At 41.5% G+C, this 21,931-nt stretch overlaps 2 long non-coding RNA genes across 2 annotated transcripts in view; one reads left to right on the forward strand and one right to left on the reverse strand.

Annotated features, from left to right (window-relative positions):
• Positions 1–1,201: 1,201 nt before the first annotated feature.
• LOC142072736 (uncharacterized) overlaps positions 1,202–21,931 on the reverse strand; it is a 39,999-nt gene continuing 19,269 nt past the window's right edge. The window contains exon 2 of the long non-coding RNA XR_012669278.1: positions 1,202–4,413. This is a non-coding gene — a long non-coding RNA (uncharacterized LOC142072736). The remainder of the gene's footprint in view (positions 4,414–21,931) is intronic.
• LOC125640541 (uncharacterized) overlaps positions 10,849–21,931 on the forward strand; it is a 30,371-nt gene continuing 19,288 nt past the window's right edge. Inside the window, exon 1 of the long non-coding RNA XR_007357805.2 lies at positions 10,849–11,162. This is a non-coding gene — a long non-coding RNA (uncharacterized LOC125640541). The remainder of the gene's footprint in view (positions 11,163–21,931) is intronic.

The raw sequence follows: 21,931 nt of genomic DNA on the forward strand, positions 1-21,931 counted from the left end.
TCTGACACCTCCTTCCCCAAAGAGTCTGCTCAGTCACACAACCTAAAACAGCTGCTTTGCCTCAGTTTCTTCTTGCCTCTCCCCTGACCGTAGGCACCAGTCCCACACAAAGTTGAGGGGGTATGGTGAAACAGTAATCCTCTTCAAAGGCTACATAAGCAATTAGATATTTAAACAATGAAATTCACACAACACATTTGGGACTGTTGTACTACTCCTAGTAGTTCACTGGCTTCCAATTTCAACGCCAATTTCCTCCAAGATATAACTGGTTGGCTGCTTCTTGAAAGAAGTGACTCAAATTCCCAAGAGAGGTTAATGAAAAGTAAGGCTTTACACATGCAAAAAAGTAAGTCCTGCGCATGTACAACTGACATTCAACTGTCATATCCACTGAGGTTTTAAACAACTACAGGAAAAAGAAATGGTCTCTTATACTAAGTCAATACCAGAAAATTTAGGTCTTGGCTTGGCTTAGTAAAAGACTAGAGCCTTCTTTGACTAAGGAAGCAAAGATGAGATGTAGCATAGAATGACAAAAGAGCCCCCAAAATGAACAGAACTAATTGATGCATGAAAGCGTGTTCCCTGGTATCTAGCCAAACAGTGGGTTGAGACAGCATGGACAGATTAAGTAACGGTGATTTTAAGAATCACCAATAAAAAACTCACTGACTTTAATCAGAGTTTCACTTTAAATGAGTTTTCTGGAATTAACTCACATGGGTGGGAATGATTCCCAAAAGTAGCCTTGTTCGAGCATTCAGACTGCTTGACTTTTAAAGGATATTTATTCATATTTTATATTGTGAATGTTATTTTATTAACTAGAGCTTTTATATCAAAAATAAGAGCTGTAATGTTAGAATTAACAGAGCAACTTCACTCAAATAGATGTGCATTATCTGAATATGAAGGGCTAGATTATTCTTCCTGCAGAGGAAACCCAGAGACATGGGCAGAAGTAACTCAACTGTGAGCATCTTCTCAGTTTTCATGTAACTTTCCACCCACCTGAGGGTATAAATTTAGAGAATATGGCCTCTCACGCATACAGATCCCAGAATTCCCAGGTCCAGAGAAAGATATAGGTCACTTATTCAACACTGCTCTGCTGACCACCTTTCTTTCCACCATCTCCTAGATGAAGCCTGTTGGGGAAAAAAAATTCCTAATAAGTTTAAGGTTTACCATGACTCGGTTTCCACACACACGTTCTTTTATTATTCCAAAGGCTATTTGCTGTTGGTTACATCCAAGATACAAATATAAGCATATACGTGTCTATACTCCATGCCTTTGCAATAATACAGTTATAAGTATTAGCTGAATATTCACAACCAAATCAGGCCCAGGAGACACCTTCCCATCATGGCATGACTCCAGGAGGTAAGGAAAAGCTCTGACAAACCCCCTAGAAAACCTTGCTTTTTATACATTAAAACAAGTAAGTGATGTCATTTCTGGACTAAGCATTTCTAACCAATGATTTATAGCATGTGGTGCCCTATTAACCATGTTTTCTTTATTTCTATTGCTTAGCCCAAACCTTAAATAAGATAACACTGGTGGGGTCACATCATCATGCAGACCTGGGATGACCAGCAGTGGCTCCAGAACTTTTGCATGAAGAATCAGATGTTCCTGGAGGCTTGTGATCAGCTTGCCCTGATCCTTCAGTACCATGACACATGCGGGAGGCAGGCCATTGCAACTCTGCTCCAACAATTGACTAGACACAGATTAAGGCAGAGAGCAAACTCTTGCTGTTTGCAACAGCTTCTCCAAAAGAAACTCCATCCAAAAAGCATGGCATTTCTTCACAGACAGCACACAGTTCACACATTAAGTGCTTGTGTACACATAATGTTATTCAGAATTGCTGTAGACAACAGAATTACTGAAATTAGCGATGTTAAATGTTTGTTTTTGAAATGAACACAAATTTAATTTAGAACCTATGGGAGAAGTGGATTTTTTTTCATGTTCATATAATTCAACTGCTCAAAATCTCTGCACACAAGTCACCTTAGGGCTAAGGCCAAGCACGGAAGATTTCAGCACCCGTGGAATTTGTTAGATAAAGTTATGAACAACTGAAAGAGGGGAGTTAGAATGGAAACTATATTTCAGACTCATAGTGTTCACTGCTAACAAATGCTATCATTACTTTTAGGCAAAAAATAGAGATGGTTTTCAGACAGGAAGTAGAGAAGATATTTAATACACTTCAGAAGAAGTAGAAATTAGTCATATAGAGATTAAAATCAAAAGAGACGTGGAGGTTACTCATCTATAAATTGCACTTGTTTTGAGATGCAATGTTGAGATTACTCATATGCTATATAGGGTGCAGTTATTTTCAGACAATCTAGAGAAGGCTTATATATGTTTCTTTCTGATTAAGTATTACCTATGTTAATTGCATTCATTAGATGGGACTGAGATTTCCCATGAATTGCAATAGTATTCGGATGAAATATGGCAATTACTCAAATTAAAGGTGTTTCAGATTTGAAGTCTGGAGTGCTGGTGGTCAGTACACCATATACTGCCACAAGAACTACATGTTGCAAGATCCTGCAGTGCACAGGAGCACATGCAAGAATGCTGTGCTTCATTCACAAGTCTGAATGCCTGGTGAAGTCAAGTTTATGAGCTAGGAATTGTTAACAGTGAACTGTAGTAAGCCTCAAGCCCCACATGCCCAAAGTGCACAAGGTACAAAAAAAGGGTAATTAGGAAATCAAGACATGGATTTAGGCTACAGGGCCTCTTCTTAGGGGGGTCAGTCCTGCTAGAGTAACTTGGTGATTGTGCAGTAGTGCTCTAATTTGTGCAGAATTGAGTGTCCGTGAACGCTCTGTCCTGCTAATCACTTTACCTTGCACCTACGCTACGCAGGATCAAGCCCCAAAAAAAGATTGTTCTTTATAGTATCTAATGGGTCTCAAAGGGAATTTAAATAAGATGCATGCATAATATGTACTAAATATCAGATGAGCTATAGCTATTCAGTTTAGTCACAGAATCAAGTTTATTCTTATTGTAAATTATCCAACATGGGTTGTTTTACAGTTAAGTTTTTTTTAATTTACCAAGTAGAGCATTAGTGTTGCACAGTGTATTGCTATATGACCTTTTATATATGGCCAGGTAGGTGCATAAATTTTCACTTTTAAAGGGCACAATGGATCTCTGACTGACAACATTTAGCAAGACTCTATGGCACTGGCTCACCTCTGGGTCAACCTCTCTACCAAATTTTGTGTAGAGACACAGTTAAAAAGGTATTAGTCAATGATAAAATTTTAAAAGGTATTAGTCAAGGAGAAATTTCAACAAGAACCAAAGTTTAGAGAAAAAAGAACAGGAGTACTTGGGGCACCTTAGAGACTAACAAATTTATTAGAGCATAAGCTTTCGTGGGCTACAGCCCACTTCATCGGATGCACAGAATGGAACGTACAGTAAGAAGATAGATATATATACATACAGAGAAGGTGGAAGTTGCCATACAAACTGTAAGAGGCTAATTAATTAATATAAGGTATTATCAGCAGGAGAAAACAACTTTTGTAGTGATAATCAAGATGGCCCATGTAGACAGTTGACAAGAATGTGTGAGGATACTTAACATGGGGAAATAGATTCAATATGTGTAATGACCCAGCCACTCCCAGTCTCTGTTCAAACCCAAGTTAATGGTATCTAGTTTGCATATTAATTCAAGCTCAGCAGTTTTTCCTTGGAGTCTGTTTTTGAAGCTTTTCTGTTGCAAAATTGCCACCCTTAAGTCTTTTACTGAGTGACCAGAGAGGTTGAAGTGTTCTCCGACTGGTTTTTGAATGTTATGATTCCTGATGTCAGATTTGTGTGCATTTATTCTTTTGCATAGAGACTGTCTGGTTTGGCCAATGTACATGGCAGAGGGGCATTGCTGGCACATGATGGCATATAGCACATTGGGAGATGTGCAGGTGAACGAGCCCCTGATGGCGTGGCTAATGTGATTAGGTCCTATGATGGTGTCACGAATAAATATGTGGACAGAGTTGGCATCGGGCTTTGTTGCAAGGATGGGTTCCTGGGTTAGTGTTTTGGGTGTGTGGTTGCTGGAGAGTATTTGCTTCAGGTTGGGGGGCTGTCTGAAAGCGAGGACTGGTCTGTCTCCCAAGATCTGTGAGAGTGAGGGATCATTTTTCAGGATAGGTTGTAAATCTTTGATGATGCACTGGAGAGATTTTAGTTGGGGGCTGAAGGTGACGGCTAGTGGCGTTCTGTTATTTTCTTTGTTGGGCCTGTCCTGTAGTAGGCGACTTCTGGGTATTCTTCTGGCTCTGTCAATCTGTTTCTTCACTTCTGCAGGTGGGACTTCCTCTTAAGCGTGTGTGAAGTGAAACCAAATCAAATCTACATAGAAAAGCCAAAGGACAGAGACATTAAGCCAGTGTGAAATTTCTCACCAATAGTAACGTACTTTTAGAAAAGAACAGAAGTTTATGCTCCATTTTAGAATGCAAACCAAACTCTGGAGTTACCACCAGAAGACTTCACAATAAAAATATCTATCTAAGAAAAGAGAGGTGGCTTAGTGCCCACTTCAGGGCACTAAGGTTAGCTGGGCTTTTCTTAAAGTTTCTCCACGTAAAAAGTTAAGGTTGTTTGAAAGATTTATTCTGTTGTTTACATTACATCACTACATGTGATTTCTGCTGGAGCTATTTTTGTAGTCTGTGGTCACATCACTGAGTTCCTAGAATTAGGACGATAAATTTTAATGTTGTACACTTGTTTTATTATGTAGTAAACTTCCACATTTTAACAGCAGAGTTCCTCTTTTTTTACTTCTCTTTTGAGGTTTGCATTTCTGTAAAGTCTATTTACTAGGCTGGGTGGAGCATGTGACACTTCCCAGACTACCTGGATGACAAAATGTTGTTTCCACCCCTTTCTCTCCTGTAATTTTATCTACAGACTTGGCATACAAAATCTCTTTTTAGGAAGCAGGCTGGGATGACACTGCTCTGTGTGCTATATTTTTACTCTAAATATGCCATTAGTGTATACGGTGTAGTCAGCATTTCACGCTGCTTCCATAAGTTGGTGTGATTGTCACAACAAAACAAAAAACATTAGACACAAACAAAAGTCCTGGTGCAATCACTGCTTTGCAGCTTACATCCTCTGCATGCCTGCACTGCAGAAGTGATCCAGAAAACAGCCCCAGGCTGCTCTGAAAAATGCTACCCTTTGGAATGCACCTGCGCAGGGTACCCAGGATACAGAGTTTTGGTTTACATAGTACTTGACTTTTTTGGTTTTAGATTAAACTACTTTTGGTAGAAGTGGCAGTACTCAGTACTCATCTAACAATCTGACGCCATACTGCTTGGTGGCAGAATATAGGCCTTTCAATTAAGGTCTGAGGTTCATATGTTAACTGTAGAGGGCCCAAACCAAAACCTTGCACACAAACTCTCCCGAATTTAGTGATGGTGTTTGGGGGCAGGCAGTGGGGTGAATCTGGGTCATGATTTTGCTGCTAGACAAACAAAACCCTAGATCAAACATCCCCAGACTATGGGGTGTTAAAATACTGATCTGGATATCGCAAAAAGAAAAGGAGTACTTGTGGCACCTTAGAGACTAACCAATTTCAAATAAATTGGTTAGTCTCTAAGGTGCCACAAGTACTCCTTTTCTTTTTGCGAATACAGACTAACACGGCTGTTACTCTGAAACCTGATCTGGATATGGATCTTGTATCTTTAAATCCTTGTTAGATTAGCTGCTGAATGTGATTTAGACTGGATGGATCCTTTTACCTACCTCTGTCAGTCAACCAGGGGTAATCTATGGGATTATTTTTGTTTAGTGCCTTCAGAGCCACTGAATTTCCCTTCAGATTGAGCACTCTGCTTTTGAGACAAGTTCAAAGAAGGAAAGAGAAAACCAGCTCCTCCTTTAAAAGTAAAGTAATCCACTCCTTTATCCCACTGGGAGGCAGAGTCCAGACACATGGCATGCATAACTCCTGTCAGGAAAACAATTACAAAATGTAAAAGGGACTTGTATGAGATGTGTTGCCCCGAGTTCTGCTGGAGTTCTGAAAATCAAGGGATGAAAAGGCCAGAAAATCCTGTGACAAACTGTTTCTATTTAGAAGTCAGAGGCCTGTTTCAAAAAAATGTCTCTCATTTTCCCATTCTATCACCTCTGGTAATCAAAGACGTTTCAGTGGATTTCCCCCCTCCCTAGTTGTCTATTTAAATGATGTCCAATTTGGCACCCTTGGTGATGTCTGCATTTTTTGAAGATTTGGATGAGTTTCAAAATAGCTGATTATATGCTTCTTTTGGAAGTCTCCTCAAAGTATCTGTGTCATGCCTCATACATACTCTTGTCAGAGAGGAACACAGGTTTTTGAGACCTAGTGGAAGGGGTGGAGCTTTATTGCAGACAACGTCCTTTTGCCAGTTAGTCTGTCATTAAGTAGTATCTGTATTTGTTTAATTGATATATATGATATATGATAGAGCTTTAAGTTTTTAAGATGAGGTCTATTATCTGGATGAGGCCGGAAGTTCTAGCTCATTATCTACACTAGGCCAATCTAGAGAGCTACATCAGCACCATAAAGAGATCATTTGGTGCACCTGCATCAATCTGTTTTTATATTCAGTGATTCACTTTTGGCATTCTTATGCCTATGTGGTTGCCACTTAAGGCTACATTTTCAAAACAATATGTGCTACCATGTTCCTTGAACAGGTGACATTTTGTGCAAATTTTCATTTTCTTGATGCATGGAAGATGACATAAACAGACACCTGTAGTGTTTTGTAAGACTATAACAGGGTTCAAAAAAGAACTAGATAAGTTCATGGAGGATAGGGCCATCAATGGCTATTAGCCAGGATGGGCAGGGATGGTATCCCTAGCCTCTGTTTGCCAGAAGATAGGAATGGGCAACAGGGGATGGATCTCTTGATGACCTGTTCTGTTCATTCCCTCTGGGCACCTGGCATTGGCCACTGTCGGAAGACAGGATGCTGGAATAGATGGACTTTTGGTCTGACCCAGTATGGCCATTCTTATGTTCTTATGTAACTAATCTGACTCTTAAAACAGGGTGGAGATTATAGGCAAAGCTTTGAATATACTGTAGAATGCCAAATCAATGTTCCTGTAAGTATTTATCCCATTCAGCTTTACCCAAAGTGCAACCAATGACAGTGAGGTTCTGTGGGGACTAGAATCCCAGGTTTCCAAGATGTGCAATGGCCAACACCTCCATGCCACTACCCGGTAGCTGTGATAGTGCTATATGCATTATCACGTAGACCCAGTGGAGAAACACATGACAGGAAGTACAACTTCAAAGGGCCAGACTGGTATTTTCCCTCATGGCCCCTAATTGGTAGTGGCACACTATTTTAGCCCAGCAGGAGTTCCAGGAAATGTCCATGCAACAAGGTGGACTTTCACCCCAATTGTAGTGATGAACCTGCCGCTCAGCTCACTGTTGAACTCCTGACCCCAGCTTGGACCCTTGGCTTCTGCCCTTGAACTCTGACCCTGATACCTGGTCTCAATACTTGAACTCTGACCCCAGCTTTGTCCCCTGGTTTCAGTGTTTGGTTCCTGACTCCAGCTCTGACCTTTAGCATTGTTCTTGGCCTCTGACTGCCACTGCTGTGACTGCCCAAGCCCCAATCACGACAATGACCGAGAAATTAACTTCAACTGAAAATATGATTTAAATCAGGAATGACTCTAGTATTTCAGATCAGCTGTTCAGACGTCTGTAGCTCTGGATCAAGAGGAAAACATGAGACAAGATCCCATAGGGGATTAACTGTTTGATGGGGGATATAACAGCTATTTCACAAGTTTTAAGTAAACATGCAAAATAACTGTCCTTGGATTTCTGTAAGACTGCATATGTCAAACATGGAGGTGCAATGCTGTAAGTTAATTGTGATGGCAACAATGCCACAACCTAGAAATCCAATTCTGAGAACTTTGCTGTCCTTTTTAGCTACAGCTGCAATAGCAAGCCTTGCCTGGTTTACATAAGACAAGGTATCAGTTCTCAGAACTTGAGAACAAACCCATGTAGATAATATCACTTTCTTTTTGAGATTGAACAAATGACAATATAATAAACATTTTTGCTGTTGGCCAATGGCTTAATGTTTCCATCATCCCTCACCCCAATACACTGCTGGCATTTGATAATTTCCAGACAAGGTTGCAGCACTTACCGTTAGTTCATTACCATGGCTACCCATGACCCTGTTACAGCCTCGGAAGTAAAAAAAGGCCTGGCAGTTGGCCTGGTATGGGACTGGGAAGCCTCCAATAATATTTTGGCATGTCAGTATTGTTAAAGTATAAGAGACAGAACACTTGTGTCTGGCAGAGACTGGTACAACCTGCCAACCATGGGGCAGTATCCATGGGAAACAAATTATCTTTGCGATATTTCACTCATTCAACAGAAGTGCACATTTCACTTTGTTAGCAAGAATATGCAGGGTTGCCTCTATTCTGGAGTGCCATATTTCAAAAGTCCTACCCATAGTAACATAAAATGGGATCTATGGTAAACACTATTGCCAAATTTGAGATGAAAAAATTAGGAGTTCCTCGAGATCAAAAATCATGGGTTAGATCTCCCAAATCATGCGACTGGCCCCATGAAGCATGAAATTTTAAAAACATTTCTCAAACCATGTTTTTAGTCTCTCTTGATTTTTTTTTCAACTAGTGTTGCCAAGAATCTCATAATATAAGAGATGTCCCATATATAAATAAGAAACAGTACAGGCTGCCTGTTATCTGATATTTCAACCAGGCACTTCACTTTGCAAAGTGCCACTGGTTGGCAACTTGACCTAGCACAGGGGGTCACAGCATCACTCAAATTTGGCCCAGCTGCCCCTCTGTCTGAGCCAAACTTGAGTGGCATTACTAACAGAGGGGTATCAGGGCCAATTTTGAGTGATGTTGCAACCTAGCGCGTGTGGTTGCAATGCCATTCAAATATGCTCGGATGCCCCTCCATTCCTAGAACCCAGCTGAATGTTGCCCCTTGCAAATGAAACCCCTGCTGGTTGCAGCAAAGCCTCCTTTAACTGCTCTTTCTCCAGTCCATACCCCTTCTTTCAGATCCAGTGCACTGCACTGCAGTAGGCAGAGACCAACAACTGCAGCCTCCGATTCAGCGCTTGGCACCCATATGGAACTGGAACAGGAGCTGCAGTGGCTGCATAGCCTAGCACCTGAGGTCCTGGTTCCTCTACAGTGCCCAGAGCTGGAGAGGGAATGGACCCCTAGGAAAGATGAGAGAGGAGATGGGCCTTGCCCTCAGAGGCTCTAGTAAAGACTGGGGACATCCGAGGTCTGTCCTGCATTTTTGAAACACAGCACTGGCAAGCCTCTTTTTAACTCCCCTCTACTCTTCCGGCTATTTGTGTGCGATAATTTCAGATTGAAAAGTCAACCTTAAATGCCCGCTTTCTCCAGGCTGCTCAGATGGAGTCTCCACCTCCTTCTCCTCACCCCTAAGATAGGGGAACTACCATACATTTGCTATTGCTGTCCTGACACCCTGCCTCATTGCCCCCTGTGGCATCTCCCTATGTAGGGGGAAAGTCCCAAGGCAGCGGGAGGCAGGATAGTATTGCTGCTGGGTCTGGGGCCGGAGACCCAGTATCAGCTTTTTCCTACTCCCCCATCCACTGCCTTCTACTGCACTAGGATCTTCAATCTGCTCGAGAACCATACATGCAGGCAGGGCTCCGGGTAAGGAGGGAGAGCTCAGCGGTTTGAGCATTGGCCTGCTAAACCCAGGGTTGTGAGTTCAATCCCTGAGGGGGCCATTTAAGGATCGGGGGCAAAAATGGGGGATTGGTCCTGCTGTGAGCAGGGGGTTGGACTAGGTGACCTCCTGAGGTCCCGTCCAAGCCTGAGATTCTATGATTCTATGACAGCAGTATCCTTTCTGCTCTGCATAGAAATTAAAGGTCTGTGTCCTTAGCCCCAAGGCTCTACACATAGCTCTGCCTGCACGCCCAGCCCTGGAAATCGCGGGAGCGGGGAGCTTCTTGCGCCTGGGTTATCCATAAATTACATAACGCGTTAGGGACTGCGTGAGTCCTTAATTTTGCATGTTTTGTTTCAGGGTTAAACTGAAAATCACTCAAAAGTGTGTTATGTAACTTAAGGGCAGCCCCTCATCATGGCAGCTCCTCCTGCAGGCTCCAAAGTCCTGTGACTCATGATCGGTTTGTGAGTTGGCAACACTGTGCTCAGAGGGCACTCCACTTACCCTCCACTACCACCACTGGGGGAGCTGCCAGTGGATCCACCATCACTATCCTCTACACTCCCCTCAGCATCCTGCCACATTCCCTGCATCCTATTGCCCTGAACACCTAAATCTGCCTCCTAGTCCCCCACTCTCCTCATCCACCTTTCGGTGTCTCTGCTGCTCCTGACCGTCCCTGTGTTCTGTCTAGCCCCCTGAACTATAGAGAGTCAGCCATGTTCCCTGTGAGCCTGGCTTCAAACTATTTGAAAAGCGTGGGAGGAGGCAGCCTACTTTATTAAGCAAAAACAACAAGGAGTACTTGTGGCACCATAGAGACTAACAAATTAATTTGGGCATAAGCTTTCATGGGACACGGCTACCACTCTGAAACCTGTCGCCATGCAAGGTACTTTATTAAGGGCAGCCTCCCTTCCACGTACCTGTATATGTACTGTGAATGTATTTGATATATGGCTAAATAAGAATGTCTAAGACCAGGGCCGGCTCTACGTTTTTTGCAGCCCCAAGCAGCCAAAAAAAACCCAACCTGCTGAATACACTGCTGCCAGAGAGAACAGGAACATCGGAGGGAGCTGAATTGCTGCCGACAGCAAGACCTGAGTCAGAAGAGTTGCCACTGCAACGGAGAGGTGCTGCTGCCGAATTGCCGCCGGGGCTGCTGCTGGAGCGCCACCCCAAAAACAGCCGGCGTGCAGCCCCTTCAGCAGTGCCGCTCCAGGCACCAGCTTGCTTAGCTGGTGCCTAGAGCCGGCCCTGTGTAAGACAATCATTATCTAGACTTCTTCAGAAATGGCTTAGACATGGAACCATAAGTACCTCCGTAAGTATTGCAAAGTTGAATTCATATTGTAGTCAGAGTTAAGTTTACTATGTGAATTTTTATTTCTTCAAGAAGTATTCTTTGTCAAAGAGGAAGTGATTTCTTAAGTTTGTGAAAGAATCTTAACTCAGGATTTCCTGTATTCTTAGCGCTTATGTTATATAGCATGTCAGCAACCTTAAGAGCATCTTAACACAGTTTAGTATCTTGAAATATAATAGAAGGCTTCTCACTTCACTAAAAGGGACTACATTTAAATATAAGTAACTAACCTAATAGAATCAATCATTCATTAATAGGAAGTTACTTTCTAAAATCATTTTTAATGTTTTCAATACTACAGCATTACTATTAAGTAGATTTAGTTGATGAAGGGCTATTTATTATACCAAAACAATTTTTTCCTTCCACTGATGCATAGAATCCTAGAAGTGTAGGACTGGAAGGAACCTCAACAGGTCATCTAGTCCAGTCCCATGCACTCAAGGCAGGACCAAGTAATAACTAAACCATTCCTGACAGGTATTTGTCTAACCTGTTCTTTAAAACCTCCTGTGACGGAGATTCCACAACCTCCCTAGGTAATTTGTTCCAGTGTCTAACTCGCCTGACAGTTAGGAAGTTTTTCCTAATGTCCATCCTCAACCTCCCTTGCTGCAACTTAAATTCACTGCTTCTTGCCCTATCCTCAAAGGTAAACAAGAACAGTTTTTCTTCCTCCGCCTTGTAACAAATGTTTAGTGCTTGAAAACAGTTATGTGCGCCCCCAGTCTTCTCTTCTCCAGACTAAACAAACCCAGTTTTTTCAATCTTTCCTGATAGGTCATGTTTTCTAGACCTTTAATCACTCCTCTGGACTTTCTTCAATTTGTCCACATCTTTTTGTGAAACCCAGCACTGGACACAATACTACAGTCGAGGCCTTATCAGCATGGAATAGAGCGAAAGAATTACTTGTGTTTTGTTTACAACACTCCTGCTGATACATCCCAGAATGATATATGGTTGTTTTTTTTGGCAACATTGTTACACTGTTGACTCATATTTAACTTGTGATCCACTATGATCCCCAGATCCCTTTCTGCAGTACTCCTTCTTTGGCAGTCATTTCCCACTTTGTATGTGTGCAATTGATTGTTCCTTCCTAAGTGGAGTACTTTCCATTTGTCCCTATTGAATTTCATCCTATTTACTTCAGACCATTTCTCCAGTTTGTCCAGATCATTTTGAATTTTAATCCTATCCTCAAAAGCATTTGAAACACCTCCCAGCTTGGTATCATCTCTAAACTTTATAAGTGTACTCTCTATGCCATTTTCTAAATAATTGATGAAGATATTTAACAGAACTGGACCCAGAACTGATCCCTGCAGGACCCCATTCGATATGCCCTTCAAGCTTGACATTGAACCACTGATAACTACTCCCTAGAAACAGTTTTCCAACCAGTTATGCACCCACTTTATAGCTGCTCCACCTAGATTGTATTTCCCTAGTTGTGAGAAGATCATGTGAGACAGTATCAAAAGCCTTACTAAAGTCAAGATACGCGTGAGGCTTCAGGAGAATCTGACTAGTGAGGAGCAAGGCTGAGTATTAAAACAAGGATTCAAAGGCAAATTAGCAATCTTGTGTAAACTTAGTCTCTCCACAAGCCAGTGCACAGGGAGAGATAAGTGGAGAAACATAATTCTGTTTTAATAAAACTTTACCTTTTTTCAAATACAGGCACAGGAGAACTAGCATGAGCAGCAGTACATTTAAATAAATGTCCTCTAAGGACTCTCTAATTTTTAAATTGCCAGAAAACTCCAAGATGCTGCACCCAGCAAATGGTTTGCCCAGCTGAGGGCACAATCAAGGTTTGAACTAACATGCTTTGGCACAAAGCACCCTGATGGTCTCCTCTCTCCTATACAAATTGTTCTTGCCAGAAGCAGAAGAAATCTGTGTACGTGTGGAGTGGGATTTGAGGCTGTGGCTGCTTAGAATATGAATATGCTGGGAGAACCAACAAGCATCAGAATTTGCCTCCCTACCTCATTAGCAGCGTTAACTGACTCACAACTAAGCTAAGAGGTTACCATATGTATTTATTATTGCACAGCACCCACTACAGTGTAGTCCTGATCTTACCTGGGCCTTCAGGTGCTTATTGCAGTACAAATACAATTATAATACAAGTAAATACTTATGTAAAATTTACAGTTTAACATTTATCCAAAAGATGTTCATCATCGTCACTCCCATAACTGCATTGGTCTTTGGGGCACCATCATTGATGAGCACTCAACCAATTGTCTCCACCCCTGACGATTGTGTGTCAGTGCTTGAGTCTCCGCGAAGTTCATTCCTGTCCACTCTTCTATGTTGTCAATCCATCTCTTCTTCTGTCTACCGCTTCTTCTCTTCCCCTATACTGTCCCTTGGAGGATGATCTTGGGTAGGCCAGATGATCTTGTTACATGGCTGTACCACTTCAGCTTGCGTTTCTTCATGGTCGACAGGAGGTCTTCATGTGACCCAGCACATTGAGTGATGATGTTGCGGACCTCTTCATTAGTGACGTGGTCGAAGTAGGAGATGCCCAGGATTTTATGGAAGTATCTCACCTCTACTACCTGTATTTTCTATTCGGAAAAGATGTTGGGGATGCCCAATTATTTCCAGTTTCTGGATAATTGGAGCCATGCCCAGGTCCACTGACCTAGCTACCCCCTCTAGGGAAGAATCCCTCCCATCAGCATAGGTAGTGTCTACAATGAAGCACTACAGCAGTGCAGCTGTGTCGCCGTAGCATGTCAAGTGTAGACAAGCCCTCAGTGAGAGTAGTTACAAAACTAATGTGACTCCTGCAGTCTGGCTCTATGAAATGAAACACCACCGCAGCATTTAATGTATAGCAGAAAAAGTACACGCTCAGTCTGTATTTAGCCTTCTAACTGGGGAAACATGCAGGTTAGCTTGTATATAATGCAGTGCAGGTGATGCAAGGAATATCTGAAGCTGAGGGAAGGGAACAACTGCAGTGTGGGAAAGGAAGATCGAGTACAAAGGCGTGAGACAGAGGTCTTCCTGCTAACAATGTACAAGAGCAGATAGCAATCAACCACATCTGACAACAGATCTGTAGTGTTAGTATCCTTTTTGCTACTTGTTTACTGTTTTATCATCTATGGAAAATCAAAATGACACATATAGTCTTAAATTTAAAAAACTTTTTAAATTGTTTGCAGATGCAGACTAACTGAAATTGAAGAAGTTGCAAAGGCAATAACCACTGCAGTATGATATCCTGGGTACTATAATATACCATTGTTTATTCTGAGATACTAGTGCAAGCCAGGGATTTATGCTTATGTTATATAAATAATCTGTTAAATGACTGGTATTTTCATGTATTACCTTTTCAATACATTTCCCACTGTATTAAAACACCACAAAATACTGTATTCTATTTCCCCTTTCTGTGATAGACACCCACAGGAGGGATCAGGGGTCTTGAGAAACTACCTTTCCTACCTTTGAAAACCTGTTCCTCATCCAAGGAAACCTGAACTTGCAAATTTGGGGTTTAAGGGGAGCCTGCCATAGACACTTGTTCTTCCCTTTTCCTTCCCTTTCCATTCTGGAGAGGGGCATATGTAAAAGCCACTGAATTTCCAATGGTTTTGATCAGTAAACAATAAAAAGGTTACTAAACGGAATATTTTATAATATGGCTTGACTTTTTCTGTTCTTATCCAGTCTCTTCCATGAAGCCTTACTATTTGACACTAGGTTCAGGAAAGTTGCCTGCAGACTGGGAGCCATGCAGAACAGTTTAATTTACTCAGCAAGGTTACACAGAATTAGCTGCAACTAAGCAGTATTTTCTTACATGAGAATTTGAACTAGAAAGCAAGAGTCAGCATTATGCATCAGATCTCTGCCTAATTCCGTTCAATAAGTATTCCTTGACTTATTGATTATTATTATTATTATTATTGACCTGTTGATCACTTTAGATAAGCTATTACCAGCAGGACAGTGGGGTGGGAGGAGGTATTGTTTCATATTCTCTGTGTGTATATAAAGTCTGCTGCAGTTTCCACGGTAAACATCTGATGAAGTGAGCTGTAGCTCACGAAAGCTCATGCTCAAATAAATTGGTTAGTCTCTAAGGTGCCACAAGTACTCCTTTCCTTGACAAACAGTTTCTCCAATATTTTGTGTAGGTTACTTCACTACAATAGCATTTTTGTCAGGGGCCTAACTTAAATATCAGGAATCTGCACTATTATTTGTTTTTTGATCCCTAATATTTAGTGTTCTATATCACTACTCAGCAGTAGCATATTTTCATTTTTGTGGTGAATTCTTTCCATTACTCACAAGGCAACACAAACATCTTAGCACTTTCCTCAGAGAATTCTGCACTTCCTGTAAAAACAACCAACAAAAAGCCATTAAGAAAAATAACCAGGAGGCTTTTAATCACCTGAGTCTGTATGCCGCTCCAAAGTAAAAGGAAAAATTTGACACTTATCTTTGAGGGAATAACTCAGAGCAGTGGTTCTCCACCAGGGGTATGAGTACCACTGGGGGTACCCACATGGGTGGAGAGTATAATAGGCCAGGGGAGGCTCAGCCTCCCTTGGCACTACTGCGGACACCGGACCCCAGTTGTGAGGTTTTTGGTTTATTATGCCCCATGCAGGTTCTGGGATGGCTGAGAAGGCAGTATGAGCTATTCAGCTTCCTGGGTTTCAGTAATCTCCCTGGTCTCCAAGGAGATTACTGATGAACCCAGGAAGCTGAGTAGAAAATACCACCTCCTCAGCTGCCCCAGAACCTGCATGGGGCATATGAAAAGCTTCTTCCAGATGAGAGTCAGAAAGATGCTTTTCTCTGGGTGGCTTGGGGTCTGGGGAGGGGAGGCGTGGTACAGCTCCTACCAGCTCGAGGCTCCTCCGGGCAGGGGGCTCAGGGCTTCAGCTGGCAAATGGCTTCTCCGGGCAGGGGAGGTGGGGCTCAGGGCTTCGGCTGGCCTGGGGCTCCTCCGGTGGGGGTTGGGGTGTGCGTCTTGGGGCTCCTGCCGTGGGGGGGCCCGGTGGAAGGGACGGAGATGGGGCTAGCCTCCCCGAAGGGGGGCTCCACTCACCACTCATAGGTATCCAGAGGTCTTCCAGGGGGTACATCAGTTCATCTAGATCATTATTTCTCAACTTGGGGGTCATGGGTGGGTTTAGGGGGGTTGCATGTGCAGGGCCAGCATTAGGGGGTGGCAAGCAGGGCAATTGCCTGGGTCCCCATGCCACAGGGGCCCTCCAAAGCTAAGTTACATGCCTCAGCCCTGGGTGGCGGGACTCAGGCTTCAGACTCCTGAAAAGGATACAGTTGTTTGGAAAGGTTGAGAACCACTGAATTAGAAAACCTAAACTGAGCCAAATACCTCTGTGCTTTTAGTATAATGACAGGTTTCAGAGTAGCAGCCGTGTTACTCTGTATTCGCAAAAAGAAAAGGAGTACTTGTGGCACCTTAGAGACTAACCAATTTATTTGAGCATTTATTTGCATCCGATGAAGTGAGCTGTAGCTCACGAAAGCTTATGCTCAGATAAATTGGTTAGTCTCTAAGGTGCCACAAGTACTCCTTTTCTTTTTGCGAATACAGACTAACACGGCTGTTACTCTGAAACATCAGTAAAAAATCAGGTTTCAGAGTAGCAGCCGTGTTAGTCTGTATTCGCAAAAAGAAAAGGAGTACTAGTGGCACCTTAGAGACTAACCAATTTATCTGAACATAAGCTTTCGTGAACTACAGCTCACTTCATCGGATGCAAATAAATGCTCAAATAAATTGGTTAGTCTCTAAGGTGCCACTAGTACTCCTTTTCTTTTTAGTAAAAAGTCAAACTCCCATCCACACCTTTAAAGATTTTTGGTTTTTATTTAACTTCTTCCAAATAATTCCTCGGATAAATCCCAGAATGTTAGCTAGACTTGGTAGCAATACCTTGCATAGACCATACGCATGTGATAAACTCAGATTCTGTTGGATGAATAGGGAAAAAGCCCTAAGTCAAGAGTCCTCTACCACAAATGTTCTGCTATCAGTCTCTTCATGCTTAAACTTGTGGGCTGTTAGCTTGAGCAGATCACCTAATCACAATCACTGTGATATGCCCAAGGAGAGAGAGGGTTCTCCACAATAACCAACCTCCAAATTACGAAGAGGTCAAAATCAACATCCTGAGTTGCACTTGGAAGCAAATTAGGAGAGAGAGATTTAAGGAATCATGATGGCAAAATAATTAGAATAACTGACAATTCAAAATGATGATTCAGGAACCCGAGAGATTAAGAATCTGACTGATTTTGAGATCCACAAGTTGTTGGAACATGATGTGGAGAGGTTAGTATGGACAGGAGTATGGTTGAATGGAAAACAGTCACTTCCTTTTGACTATGTCCTCTTTTCCCTTTTTTGCCTCTGGAATTGTAAATACCAGCAGAGTTGGGAGAGAGATAAGGTGGGTGAGGTAATATCTTTTATTGGACCAACTTTTGTTGGTAAGAGACAAGTTTTCAAGCCACACAGAGCTCTTCTTCAGTTCCAGGAAAGATACTCCCAGCATCATAGCAAACTGCAAGGGAATAGGCTGTTTAGCATAAGTACATATTGTAAGGGACCATTCAAGACAGAGTGACCCATTAACACCTCTGCAGTCATGGAACAAAAAGAGTTGGTACTCTGTTAATCTGCCTTGGTCCACTCTTCCAGGCAAGGTGAGGCCCCTTAAAATCTCTCTCTCTCTTTAAGCTAATGCATTTGCATAATAACTTTCCCAACTTTCCTGGCAGCTGTATTATAAAAAATTTATTGATATGAACACTTTTACAGCTCCATATTACACAGACTGATAAAGGCTCAAAAGGAGTTATGATACATTGTCACTGTTGATTTTCACTAATCTCTGTTTCAGAGTAGCAGCCGTGTTAGTCTGTATTCGCAAAAAGAAAAGGAGTACTTGTGGCACCTTAGAGACTAACCAATTTATTTGAGCATGAGCTTTCGTGAGCTACAGCTCACTTCATCAGATGCATACCGTGGAAACTGCATGATCTCTGTAGGTATTGTTTCATGATCTCTGTGTGTATATAATGTCTGCTGCAGTTTCCACGGTATGCATCCGATGAAGTGAGCTGTAGCTCACGAAAGCTCATGCTCAAATAAATTGGTTAGTTTCTGAGGTGCCACAAGTACTCCCTTTCTTTTTACTAATCTCTGTATACTGCAAGAATGTCAGTGCTTAGCATTATTAATGTTTTTAAGTGCCTTCGTTTTAATCTATACTGTGTGTAAGAGAAGACACAATGAGATGTGCCAAGCCTCAATGCAATTATATTTTCATCCAACTAAAAGCACAGTGGCATATATCTGAAACACCCTGAAAACAAAACAGAAAGAACACTTAGACACACTTGGAGGAGGTGAACTTTTCCTTCTTATACTTTTTCTACCTTTTAAAAAAATACTATGGGCAAATTCTGTCCCTAGATACTTGCATATGACTTCCCTTGTCTTCTGCAAGCATTATTTGGTCATACTATTTCAATTTTGGGGCTAAATTTTGCCCTCCCTTACATCTGTGCAATGCTGTTTTCCACCAGTGGAACAAAGTAGATTTTGACTCAATTTATTTATACCAAAATATCTTTTCAGAAAATTTGGAAGTAAATTAAAGGTAACGATAGATATAAGTTTGGACAAGATAAGTATGATATATTCCATGGTCTTCAGTCATATGTCTAGGAATTAATGTGGTCCAGTGTATGTTATATAATTTTTGTTAACGCTTTCTAATAATGAAAAATGACAGTTTTCCTTGCATCTCTGTTAGTTAAAACCATGTTGCTAACAAGCACCATAATCCTACAAGAAAAAATAATGCATCACAAACTATGTGTTATATGGGAAATAACAGGAGGACTTGTGGCACCTTAGAGACTAACCAATTTATTTGAGCATAAGCTTTCGTGAGCTACAGCTCACTTCATCGGATGCATACTGTGGAAACTGCAGAAGACATTATATACACAGAGACCATGAAACAATACCTCCTCCCATCCCACTCTCCTGCTGGTAATAGCTTATCTAAAGTGATCACTCTCCTTACAATGTGCATGATAATCAAGGTGGGCCATTTCCAGCACAAATCCAGGTTTTATCACCCCCTTCCCCCCCCGCCCCCCAAAACACACACACACACACAAACTCACTCTCCTGCTGGTAATAGCTCATCCAAACTGACCACTCTCCTTACAATGTGTATGATTATCAAGGTGGGCCATTTCCAGCATAAATCCAAGTTTAACCAGAACGTCGGTGGGGGGCGGGGGTGTAGGAAAAAACAAGGGGAAATAGGCTACCTTGCATAATGACTTAGCCACTCCCAGTCTCTATTTAAGCCTGAATTAATAGGAAATAACATACTGCTGATTTGTATTAAATGTTTCACCAAGTACTTAGTTTGTAAACTTAAAAACTGTAGATTTAGTCACCAAAACTAGGGGACAACACCATATCCAAGCACTCCAGCCAGCTTGTGCTGCATTAGGGGAAAAATACTTTGGTGTAAAGCCACATATTTCTGGTTTAAAAACTACTCTGCATTTTTACTGGTTGTCCTCTGAAAAATGTGTGCGCTAACTCTGAGATGTTCCTGGTCCTAATACCTCTTATCAGTGCTGCATAGCTCATCAATTTCACACCATAGTAAGGGTGAGACACTGACAACAAGAGACAGAGCAATCAAGAACAAATTTGTATTGTATCCAGTAAAGATACTGATGAAACACCCACCTACAGTAGTACAAAACTATGGAGGCTTTTTATAAAATGGTTTGGGGCTTATTTAGAGAGATACATTATTGACTTTTCAGTATCAGGGTGACAGTGCCCTGAGATGACGTTTTACTGTAATTTACTGTGCCTACGTCTACTGGGGAAACTAGTAAGCAATACAATGTTTATTATGGACTTTGGAAAATAAGGGATATCAAACCAAAATAGCTTCTTCCTGAGAAGAAATGAGCACTCGCAGCTCCATCTGAAGTCAGTGAGAGTTGTAAGAGCTCAGCTTTAGTTGTCAAAAACAGCTTTGAAGGAAGAATATCCTTATTGAGCATGTCTACTGGACAGAAGCCCCAGTCACACCACCTCCGTAGCTGGTCCCACCACTTCTGGGACAAAACTGGCCACCTCTAAAGAAGTGCTCACCCAAAGTCTGGAATGATTTGTACTACCACAACCCCCTTCCAGCAAGACTTACCTCCACTCTGAGTTACTCTGTCAGGAGCCATCATAAACAAGCGCTGATCAGTTGAGAATGATATTTGCAGTAACACCCAGTTAGAGTTAAGGGAGCAGTTTTGATATCAGAAAGAATGAGAGTAGAGGTTTGTTCACTTCCTCAGAACCCCAAAGGTGAAATTAGTCTTACACTGTATACTGTCAACAGAAAGTTCCCCCACGTTTAAATTTATAATAACAAATTTTTACTTTTTACCTTAGACATGGAGAATGGTTAGTGCATAAGTGCAGGATCAGCCTATACAAGTTACTAGAACTGGAAGAAAAACTTCAAAAAATTATTGTTTTAAATTAAAATGGTACTTTTTTGGCAACAGATTTTCCTATTTTTCAATTCATTTCTTAGCATTTGCTGAAAGATTTAATTCCAACATACAGATTTTTGGAGAGTGACAGAACAATAGACTTCTATGTTTGCATTGCTATTTCCCCGATGTCTGTAATAATTATTGTTGTACTAATTAGTGTCTTCCTCATTAAATTGTTTTTCTGAATTTCTAAGAAAAAAAAAACAGCTCCTACTCTTATAAAACTTAAGGCCAATAGAAATGTTTCCATTTTTTAACAAAAAAGTCTAATAAAAACAGTTCTTAAAAATTTTTCTGTAGAGCTAGGACCAGGACTTCACCCATAGTAGATGCGCTGCATCAGTATACATAGTGACTTGCATTGATGCAGCTTACTCCAGTTTGAAACCAGGATAAAATGTAGAGTGACTACACTAGGGGTTTGTACTGGTATAGTTACAACAGGCAACTCTGTAGCAAAATCTCTTGGTACAGTCAAGGCCTAGGAAGTTAATAACAAACACACACTTGTTACAGCATGTGAGTTTTAAGATGACTATGCCCCTTTCAATGTATCTTTTGCTATAAATTCCAATGTGCAGTATCCCACAGGCTAAGTAAAATGTGAATATATCTCCCAAGGATAACACCTGCATTTTATCATCTACTTCTCAATCTGTTTATCTGAATGTTTTGGATGCCCCTGAAACACTTTCAATAAGTAAGGTTGTACTAAATGTCAGATACTATTGTAAAAAGAAAAGGAGTACTTGTGGCACCTTAGAGACTAACCAATTTATTTGAGCATAAGCTTTCGTGAGCTACAGTTCATCGGAATGCATCCAATGAAGTGAGCTGTAGCTCACGAAAGCTTATGCTCAAATAAATTGGTTAGTCTCTAAGGTGCCACAAGTACTCCTTTTCTTTTTGCGAATACAGACTAACACGGCTGCTACTCCGAAACCAGATACTAATGTGTACTTTGCACACCTTTTTATATAATAACTGAAAGGTTAATGTCTCTCAATGCCTGTATATGGGCTAAGATGGACTCATTAATTGCTAATAGGTTCCAATTGACTAGAAACGCCTGGAGTCATTCAAAGGTTGAATGTGTTCATCAT

The sequence above is a fragment of the Caretta caretta genome, chromosome 7 (genome assembly GCF_965140235.1).
Source record: "Caretta caretta isolate rCarCar2 chromosome 7, rCarCar1.hap1, whole genome shotgun sequence".
Lineage (NCBI taxonomy): Eukaryota > Metazoa > Chordata > Testudines > Cheloniidae > Caretta > Caretta caretta.